Consider the following 11,502-nt stretch of genomic DNA (forward strand, 5'->3'; position numbering starts at 1 on the left):
ACACTGGATCAGGTCACCTTGTGGCGATACAACACACAGCTGTGGCTGACATGGTTGATGTTCTCGCTCACGTACCCGAGCATGGCGGAGCGGTCCGCGGCTTACCTGGTGATCGTGTGACCTGTGTATGCTCAGAGAGCACGAATGCTGTTGCTGTATGTGTTGTGTCAATAAAGACATCAAATTGAACGAACCCCATGGCGTGTTTCTTTTGTCTTTTGGTTGTACATGAAATCATATCTCACAGGGTGACACAGGCATTCATTACCCGTCACTTTCTAACCCTTGACATGGTTACTGTGTGAATGGATGGAAAGCAGGAAAGGAAATCAAACAACACGATACACTGTGATCAAGGCATAGGTACACTTTATTGACTCAAAAGTACATTGTACAGTAACACGCAGTTAGCTATTATCCATGCAGAATGCCTCATGGTGTGCCACCATGTAAACACAGAATGGTACAGACTTACAACAGAACACATTACGGGTTACACAGCTCAATGGTCACGATCCCGGGGTCTGTAGCATGAGAGCAAATCCCGCTGGTCACCTTTGTTGACAGTGTGAGTGCAACACGCATCCATGTTCACACGGGACCATAGGGGAGATTCACCAACGATAGCGTCTATGGACCACCGGAAGATTGACAGGGCTTTATAGTCATCCTCAGTGACGTGGGTCTTGAGAGCCTCGAGAATCTCTCGTGCACTGTTCTTGTTGCGAACATCTCTGAACCTCTCAACGTTGTACATATCCAGCCACGAGTGGACGTCTTTGTGGCCCTTGCTTCCCTCAAATATGCAAGCCAATCCGTCCACGATAGCTTCCACCAGGTTCATGTCACACATAGCACCACCCCGTATGAAGTGCTCGGGGTGATGGGGGTTTTCCTTGTAATGGTGCTTGAGTCCAAAGTTGGCCATGGGTGTTATCAGTGCATCGGGGTCACGGTAGATGTTGTCCCACGAACGGGCTCTGGCGTCCTCTTGGCTGAGCTTGAATCCACACCGTTTGTTGAGAGCCTGTCTCTCTTTTGCCTTGTCAGCCAGGGCGTTCATCTCCATGTTCACGGCCATGATACCGGCATACGCAGTTGCTTCCATCTTACTGGTCTTACTAGAATCGTGACACAAGATGCTTCTCACGTAGTGCCTGTCGGCCAGAAGGTCCAGAGTGGGTCCACTATTCCTGGTGTCTTGCTCCAGAGCTCTGGCAACCAAGGTCCCGATCATGGTCACAAACATGGTGTGTGACAAGAGGGCCTTATGGTGCTCCCTTAAAGGGAGACATGTCCTCAAGGCTTCCTCACACTCATCGGGCCAGACATTTGCGGCTGCAGCGGAGCACAGGACATGAACCAGTTTGCTGGTAGTGTGCGGGGTCACAGGGAGCACGATCTTCAATTTCCTTTTATTGCATGCAACTAGGATATCACGCGTGGACTCCATAATCGTCTTTGGCAGGTAGAGATATTGCTTGTGTTCTGGGATCAGCGGCTGTATTATCACTTGTGTACCCTGATCCTTGTTCGCCATGTCCTTAGCGGAAGCACTTGGTCTGGTCGTACGAGGTTTAGCGTACGCCATGTTGGTGACAGTAGTTGTTGTGAGGATTGAAGGGGAAAGCTGTGTTTCACAAGAGGCTACCGCAGGCAACGTTAGTAGACAGAGACAAACTGAAGTAGTACCGGTCCAATAGCAAGTATGAGACTCGAGGATATCAGGCGCATTGAGTTCCCACGAGCCGCGGACCCGTCGTCGGATTCTCTGCGTGGTTCAATGGCAACGTTGCAGTTTGCCACTCTGAAAGTGTGCCATTGAATCTCGTAGCCCCCGTCGACAGCCGTCAAACACAGGTAGGTCGCCGTGTGGCTGCAATTGTAGTCATGGATCTCTAACGCCTTGGTCGCGGTAACGTTGTGTGTCACGTTGAACTCCGAGAGTCTCTCGTCGGTAAGCGTGCGTATAGTCACAACGCCTTGGTCGTCGATGTGAGCCAAGCCCAGGCCTAGAGTCTCCTCTTTAACTGTCATCAGATACCAGGTAGTGGCGTAGAATCCGTCGGGGTTTTTGCTCGGACAAACCAGTTGCATGGAATTGGGACTAGGAAGGTCCATCACAGGAGGGGACGTGAGCCCGCTGGTCCCATCCACAGCCGTGGACGCGGCAGTAGTTGCTCCAGACTCGGTGGCCATGGCATCTTTTTCAATAGGTGCAGTGGTAGGCTGTAGAAGAGGCTTTGTGTAAGGAGCAAGCTCTGGGATCACACTCGCGTCTGACACTGTGGTTGCTGCGGTGATATCACGTCTACTGGTTGAATGGGGTGCTTGCGTGACAGAGCCGTAACTCGCAGACAAAAGACTGCATGTCCAAAGTGTCACAAGTAGATAGCTCATAGGTATAGGAACCATGACTGTGTCTTAGGAATGGAGAGTAATGTGTGAATAGAGCATCCTTAAGTACTTGTCCTCACGGCACAGTGATTCATGCGTTCGGACATGTGTGCCACGCTGCACACACTTACAGCAAAGGCTCCGTAAGGCCCCTGTCTATCCTCACGGGGACACGTCGGTTCCCGCTACACTTCAGTGTCGTGATTATAACAATTAATAACGTGCAGGTTAGAGTGGACAGGGTAACTGAAGCGGCGCCCATGAACCGGATTCGGGCTATCGCGCGCTCACAGTCTACACAACCCTGAGATCGAGCGATTGTCTGCGCGTGTATTTTGTCCGTGTATTTTCGAGCTGCGCGATCCATGGCGATCATGGTCTGTAACATGGTCTCCCCTCGCTCCAGCAATTGGGACGAGCGGTCTGCTCGCTCCCGAACGCTGGCGAGAGATGTGTGCATCTCCGCCTCAGACGGAGAGTAGAACTCGGAGACCATCCTGGGGCTCTTGGTCGCCGGGACCCGACGTGTGGTTGCGTAGACACCGTGAGCTCCCTCGGGCGCAGTCCTCAGCGTGTACGTGTCCCACTTTGGCTGGTAGCAGACAGGACCCAAGCACGAGTGCCCGCACACCACCGGGCACTCAGAACCTATCTTGCCCCTCTGGTTCACTAGACACGCCGGAACCGTGGTATTGTCAACCACCAGAGGCTCGCATATCCCGATCGAGTTGCACGAGGGCACCCTGTAGTTCGCGTCTGCATCGCACACCATGGGCCTGTCCAGCCAACAAGTCCTGTTGCCATGGGAAGAATCGATGAAGGCCATGTACCAACGCGAGAGCACCACGGGCTTCCAGTGCTCCCTCTCGACGAGCACGATGAGCCTGGATGACAGCGAACGGCTCGCCACGGGTACGTCCGTGTAATACTCAGTAATGAATTTGGGCTCGCACCCGGTCATGTCCGACCTCTTGACGCCCTGCGCACAAGAGAGCAAGCGCCGGTGAGCTCCCTGTAAGGCGAAGGTGACAGCGTTGAGCTGCACGGCCAACTGTAACGCACCGCTCTTCCAGGTGTCCAGCAACTCGTTGAACGCACTCGTAGCGTTGGACCCCAAGACCGGCGGGCTGCGTACAGACTTGACTGCGGCGCTCGGCAAGTGGTCCGCTACAGAGGTCAGCGCGTCGTCGATCAACGTCCTGTAGGGTCGCATGACATCCACGACTTGCGAACCCGAGGCCCTGTTTTCCAAGAGTTTGACAACGCCCGGGTCTAAAGCGCTCGAGTGGCCCAAGACGTCCACGAGAGCGGCTACATCGCCGAAGGCTGCTGCTAGCGAGGACGTGGCCCTGGTGTACTCACGCTTGGCTGTTTTCAAGGTGAGCTCAGCCTCATTCCAACTGCCACTGGAGCACAGTCGATCGCAACGTTGATCTGACTTGTTGTCCTCGGGTAAGCCTGTACAGGCCACTTGGGAGCAATCGGGATACTCGACTTGGAGATGGGTCAGGTTCAATCCCAGAAAGAAATGGTACACTAGGAAAGGGTTTCTTCCAGGCATGCGGATCTTCCATTTACCGGGGGGGATTATTACTCTGTGATCCTGGGAGTCGAGAGAAGCGTGACCTGGGGTTTCACCGGAGCTCGCGTTCAACGGTGCTGAACGTTGACCGAAACCCACCGGGTATCTAGCCCAAAGCAGAGTTAGCAGTAGACAGAGTTGCGAGGCCGTAGTCATCTCCAATCATCATCATCATCATCACCATCACCATCACCATCACCGTCATTTGAGTTTCCTGAACCGTTGTTGCCGGTATGTACTGCACATCGCGCAGAGCATCACAATCAACGCAATGTTGATTAATAAAGCGAGTACAGTAGCACTCAGGCATAGCGCAGAGGTGTGAGCCGAGATGTACGCTACATGTTGCACTCTCAGTTCGGCAGCCCTCTCGTCCTGCACGAGCACTGCACGCAGTCCAGAGAACGTGTCCCCGAGAGACTCGAGGGAATTGTTCATTGCGGTCTCGGTTGAATTCAGGGCAATAGAAGAAGGCGACAGCTTCCACGATCCTGGAGGTGAGCGGTCCCAGGGCCGCAATGTAGCTTTTCACATTGGGGCCCAGGGATTCATCTCTTTGCACGTAGTAGCCCGGTGCGGGCTGCGGGGACGAGGGCGGCTGGGATCCAAAAGAGAACGGCTCCAGGTCACACGGGATCTCAACGCGCCTCAAACCGTGGTTGACAGCGAGTATCATCTTAACCAACATGTCGCCGCGCTCGTCAACGCCGCTTGAAATGGCGATCGGGTACCCCGTGCCTCCTTGGGGCCAACCGTTATGAGCATAGTCTGCCAACTCCATGCACGAACTAGTGCCCCTGATGCACTCGACCGTCTTGGATATCAAGTGCATGCTGTCCAGGGTCGAGGTCAGCCCCGAGAGTGAACCTTGGACCGATGGGGATGTGGTGGTGATCTTGTGCACGGGCTTACCGTGAAGCCACTCGTCTTCTTCTCCCGTGAGCATGGGCTTCCCGAGCCAGCGACTCGCTTCTGATACGCTTTGGAGAACAGTGGAGTGCCTAGATCCGTTGACCGGTACTGTCACAGAGATCCTAGCGCGATGCTGAGCCCCGCTAATGTAGCGGTGGCAACCGGGGCGCTGGTTCTCCCCGTGGTCTATGTCTTGTATGTCTTCTCGGTGTACACCAAAGGAGGTAAACCTGAGATTGTTGCTCCTCACAACCGTGTCCGGCGAATGGACACAGATTGTCTCCCTGTCGTGATCGACAAAGGCCACCATGTCCTTGTAGTTCAGGTTGACAACTTGCGCACCATGCGGAATGACCTTGATCCTCTCAATAGTGTTGTGGGCAACGAGCTCGCCGGCGATGGGCGACGGAGCGCCTACGTTCATGTCCGAGGACAAGCCCAATCGCAGGTTCGACATCTCGGGAACCGGCGCAAAGCTTTTGACCGGAGACATGCCCTCGGTCACGCGCTGGAAGAACATACCCCCTTGTAGCTTATAAACTCCGTCCACGTGAGCGTACGAGTGTCCGCCGTCTCCGAATGCCGGGTCTCTTGTATACCGGTAATGTAGGGTCTGGAGCCTTGCGACAGCCGAGTCGATTGTACGTGAGAGCTCCGTGAAGGTTGGCTCGCGTGCAGAGGTGCCAAAGGTGTAGTCGAGGTATCCCAGCGAATATCTACGCACTCCCCACTTGGCCATGTCCTCGATGATGCCGGTGAGGTCACGCATTGAGTAGTGGACCCTGGCAGAGGCCCCGGTCCCGTCCTTTCCACTGTGTCTGTTGAGCAGATTCATGTGAGCGCAGCTCTGGAGCACGTAGTCGGCCGAGGGCACTGAGACCACAATCCCCGCGCGGTTGTTCGATCTCGTGCACAGCTCCTCGAACATCACGAGTCCTATTCTCTCCCGGTGGCGTTCGTCACGCGGCATCTTGATGGCATATTCCTCCAGCGCGTCTCCCACGGTCCAGCGAGCAGGCCTCACTTGTTCACAACCCGTGTAGAGACTCGTGGTAAACACAGATATGGTGTCCAGGTTCAGGAAAGCCCCGTGTAACGACACAAGCAGGCCTAACTCCCGTAACACAGACTCAGCTTTCTCCTGCTCAGGCGACAAGGTGCCATCCAACGCTCCTCCTACACTGTTCGCGTGATAAAAAATTAGCTGTCTTCCTGCACTGTTCAGTATGACCGATGGGCTATAGCTGTTGGGGCAGACAAGGATGATTTTGTCTTCTTCGTCCCGGCACACACTGCAGCTCTTAGGGAACGGTGGAGCCTCACGACAATCAGGAAAGGGATCGTTGCCATCTTTCCGGTACAGGAGGTTGTCGTGCCAGTCGTATATTTCTGCCAGTCCAGAACAGCGCTCCTTACTACCACTACATTCAAGGCGATCGTACTCTAAATCGTACGCTCTGGCCCGTATGACCTCCGCGATCATGTCTGCCGACAGCCCGGGGATCAACTCTAACTTGGAGCCATATAGATTGTTGATCGTAGCAAAGTCTGACGACTTTACGCCTAGGTTCACGTCGATGACCACCACTGTCGGAGCGCGCCCCTCCGGCGAGTGTATGGTCAATATCCAGTCCAGTACAGCGGCGATCTCTTCCTGGCGTGGCGTGACTCGGCTAGAGTGGTGTAAAAATCTGAACTTCACGCCACTCCTCTCTCCCCAGCCTCGGCGGATGACAGCGTGCAAGGTGTCCACGGCCGCGAGTGCCATGTACAGCTTGGGCGTCTTTGCATTGTCCTTGTTCGAAAAGGATCGTACGGCTAGAGACAAGTACTGTGCACCGAGACCCGGTGCTCGGTCTTGTATCAAGATGTCAAACTCCACCAACACGACGCTACATCGCAGCACGTCCAGAGGCGCAGACGGTGCGTCTCGTCTCAGTCCAGACGAGACGGTGGTGAAAATGTCCATCTTGACTAGACAGAAGCTTTCAGTCGTGGCGGGGACCGAACCGTACAGAACCCTACCCGCGAACAAGCCCGGCGCTCGCCTTTGTGCCCCAAGCCAAGACCTGTTGTAGAGTGGCTCCGTGCAACCCGCGGCTCCAATCTCGGGTTCGTCGATCTCAACGTCGAACGGACACTGCCGCATCCTCCTGCGAGAGGTCCTGACGAGACGCAAGAGTTTCGGTTCTTCGTAGCCTCGCGCGCTATCGCTACATATGGCCTGCTCTATCCTGGACATCTCCACGACCAAGCCCCCGTTGTCCATGGCTCCCGGGTGGCTTTTCGTCTTCGCCGACTTAGGAGAGTAATTGAGTTGAAAGAAGCAGTCGCTGCAATCGAGCAACGGTGTAGGGAGGCCATCGGGTCCTCTCCCACGAGGGCCGAGACACAGGTCATCCGTAAGCAATGTGCCCCCCACGCCTAACCAGCAGGATTCAGGTAGGACGCCGTGTGTGTCCGGAATCCTCAACGTAGCTCTGCCGGGTCCGTGCTTTGAGTGAAACAAACCGCACGCACGCAATATTTTCAAGTTAACCAGGCCCAGCGTCCGTAAGCCGATCGTGGGCCACTTGAAACTCGACGAACGATATCCTCCGCGCCCAAACAGGACCACGTGTCCCGTTCTTGCGCCGAAGCTGGGTACCGCGCCGATGCCACTGGCTATGTTTGCTACCGCTCGCTCTTCGTCGTCCGTGTCATCCCCCAAATCACAATCAGAGCTGCTACCACCCTGCTGACTCTCTTCCTTTCCCGCGTGTTCGTTTACATCCTGACCGGTTTCATAGCTTTCCTCGTGGTCGCCACTTCCAATGTCTTCCCACTCGTCGTCGTCAGTTTCTCCCTGGCTGGTGTGCTCGCGTTCCTCCCCTTGCTCACGTTTCTCGCCTCGCTCACGTTCCTCGCCGCCAGAGTCCTCGTGGCTCTTTTTGGCGGCTAGCCTGTCTCGGATTCGCAATATCTCCTCTTCTAGGTCCTCCCGCATAGCCTCCTCTCCGTGCGACAGGTCCAAGGCTACGAGCCTCGAGTGCACTGTCGGGTTTGTGGAGATGATCTGTCTTAGTTCTGATAAAGTCGAATGGTGTTGCACCGTAAACGCGAAACTGCTCTTTTCACAGGCACCAAAAGACTCCGTCAGACACAGGTACGACAAGAGCAGCACCTGAGCCTCTCGCACGCTCAGGTTCAACATAAACGAAAGCTGGACAGGGCTGCTAGCGCGCTCCGGTTCGTCGACACCTAGCTGTCTGAATGCATCGAAAGCGTACACGATAGCCACGCAGGCCGGGAAATGTAACACTCTCGGCGCGACAATGGTCATGGTGCCCGGTAGCAGGCACACCGATTGATTGAAGAGATGGCCGCTCGACCTAAACCCTCGCGGTAGAACTCTGTGATACTCGGAGCTCCTGAGGACGCGCAGCGTTGGCACCTCTCTTGCGGAACAATGGCCCTCGCCTGGGCGCCTGTGGTCGTCATCTCTGTTGCAGGATATCATGAGAGGAGGTACACCCGGGAGACCCCTTTCGACTTTGAACACAGAGTACCCGCACGGGAACCATTCCGTCACACACCCTCTCGGAGCTGAGATATTACCGTCCCTCAGCTGAAGTGCACCTCGGTCCACCCCGCGCGTCATGCCAACCCTGCTCTTCGGTGTGATCACCACAGCGTCTCTCAATAGGTGCCTCAATACCACCACGTTCTCATTCTCCGCAAGAATAGAGAAACCCGACGGGAGTCTGGTCATGTCTCTGAGACACGTCAAGCCTTCCTGGTCCCAGCAGCTTAGCGTAGCGTTCGACTGCTCGTCACACGCCAGAGGCTCGACTCCGTTGTCCCTGGGAACGCGGATGTCTCTCAGCATCGAGTCTGGCTCCAGCGGTTCCAGATCTCGCAAATCTAAGCCTCGATCGGGTAGAACACATTTCAGCGTGAACTCTGTGCCCAACCTAGAGTCTCCCATCGCCAAAGCACACAGCGTGCGGACGATCTCCTCTCGGCAGCCTTCGTCAAAGATCAGACAGACATGGGTCTTCCACGAGGCGACCGATCTGTACAGAGATAGTCCGTCTCTCGTGTAGATGGAGCCCGCTGCCACCTTCATGCCTCGAATGTCGCACTCCTTGACCGTGTAACACGTCTGCCGGTTTGAACACAGGGTATCGTGCAATCCAGAGTGTCGGCAAATCACCAGCGAAGGCGACGCTGACACTCCTCCACTTTGCAGCCTAAAGGCCACATCAGAGAACACCGATAGGTTTTCCTCGAACGTGGCGAAGGCCTCATCCCCGAGTTTCCTATGGGGGCCCGGGTCTGTGAAATTCTCGATCTGTACCACACGACCGCTGCTGTCGACCGTTACAAATGTGCCCTCTGCGGTCCGCGCCTCATACACGGTCTTGGATATATTTAGAGGCGACAGAGAGAGACACTTCTTCAGCTCCCCGTGGTACAAGACCCTGCACCTGGCGATGAATCGGGATAGCCACTTCGGATCCAACTGCGCAAATACATCACTGCGACCGCCGAATAGGTGCGACAGTTCATCATCAGTGAGCCGGAACCTTCCCCATTTTAGGCAAATGTACACGTAGAAGATGTACTTATCACACATGCGAACAAGGCATCTCGGGCTACATACATTTGATCTGGTAGCGACGAGAGCTCTGTGTCTCTCACGAAAGCTCGTATTTGAGGCCATGCTCGCCACTTCGCTCTGGAAGAGAAGAGGCGACGCGTTTGATTGCGCTCTCTGCTCATTAGGAGACGCAAATTCTCAAAAATCTTCTCTTCATTTGTCAAGGCTTTCCTCTTCAGCCTCTCACTGGCTCGTGTGCTAGCGTTACTCACCTTGCTCACGTTTCTCACCGCCGGAATCCCCGTTGCTTCAGCGGCAAAAACCGTATCGCATTCGCAACTGAGGACTGCTTATAGGCAGATGATGGCTACAGTTGGACTGTTACACGTACATGTTCTACATTTCATACATTGCTAATGCACAGATGCTTATTCAGCCCCACCTGGCAATGTGAAACAAAGAAATAAATAAATGTTCCACATGTTCCACTGCCGTCAGCGCTTTTCCTCTTTCAGGAAAGCTCGTATACCAGGCCATGGTCGCCACTTCGCTCTGGAAGAGAGGAGGCAACACATTTGATGGCTCTCTCTGCTCATTAGGAGATGTGTTGACCTGCGCGGTATCCAAAATCTTCGCAAAATACGACCAACACGTCAAGGATCAAGCGAGCGCTCGGGTCTCGGCTCCCCAACAAGAAAGCTATGTGCAGTCAATGGAACTGGGACCCATGGACGAGATATGTGACAGCGAGACAGACCTGCATCACGACGATGAAGACGACGACGACGACGACAATCAGCGAGGGTGATTATCGGTACGGCGCACGCCACACAGTCACCTCAGCAGGCCTGTTGTACTTTGCAGCGTGGTACATACTGGTGTACGTGGGAACGTTGCACATTCAGCCCGTATTGAAGACACGATTGTCCCAAACCGGTTCGGATGCTGACAAACACCTGTGCGCTGCTCTGAAACTTAATCGTGCACCCGAGGGATCTGATACCCACGTAGTCCTTGACCACGGCGAGATTGTACATGCTCTACGGATATGCAATGGGCTAGTGGTCGACGTAGACAAGTTAGGATTTCGCGAAAGTTGCGTATTCCTGACTAACAGAAATGTGCAACCGGTATCAAAAACGAACCAGGACATATCACCGAGCATCAAAAACCCTTGCATGGCCAACATCGCGTCTACCGTGTACGGAAAGAGTCCGGGTACGGCAGCTGTGACAGCGTGTGCGTGCTCTCATGGTACACTCATAGAGGCACTCTGGGTCCTCTTTATGCATTCAAAGAGGAACCCCTTAGCTACATCAGCATCAACCGAGACAGCTGCTGCCACTGCTACGGAACCTTTGACACCCGAAGCCCTGGCCGTTATGGTTCATTTAGCAGTCAAGACTTTCAACTACAATGATTCGATACTTGCTGTCTGCAATGACATACGTGTTCTGTTCAAAAAAACGTGCGATAGCGAAGACAAGTTTATTCCTGTAACAGCGATTGTAGGAGGTTTATTTGGAGTCAACCTAGAGCTCAATGTCAGTGGATACAATTATTATATCGTCAACAACCACTACACGTCGTGGGCTCCCGGTTTCCTCTGTTACAATAGGGGTCTCTGGCACGTAATGGCCCATGGTCTCAACCTACGTACCGTACATGCACCCCAGGAGATGACAGACACACACTGCTATCACAAGGGTACATTACGCGCTTACGCGAGACTGAATAATCTGAATGTTGTGAAAGTGCCGTCCGACAACCACTGCGGATTCCACACAGTAGCTGCTCTATTGGGTCTAGATGATCGCCGGGTGGATCGCAAAACCTTGGTCAACGCCACTGTCAAATACATTGAGTCTAATAGCCACGACGAGGGCATCAAGTCGTACCTAAGTGTTGAAAAGGTTGACCCTGAAGGTCTGACTGATCATCTTATGCAGTACAACCGGTGGTTGTCCGTGGACGAAGTGTCCTTGATGCTCAAGGCTCATGGCAAGCTCCCAGTGATGATCACAGAACA

Source organism: Sander lucioperca, chromosome 20, assembly GCF_008315115.2.
Source record: "Sander lucioperca isolate FBNREF2018 chromosome 20, SLUC_FBN_1.2, whole genome shotgun sequence".
Classification (NCBI taxonomy): Eukaryota; Metazoa; Chordata; class Actinopteri; order Perciformes; family Percidae; genus Sander; species Sander lucioperca.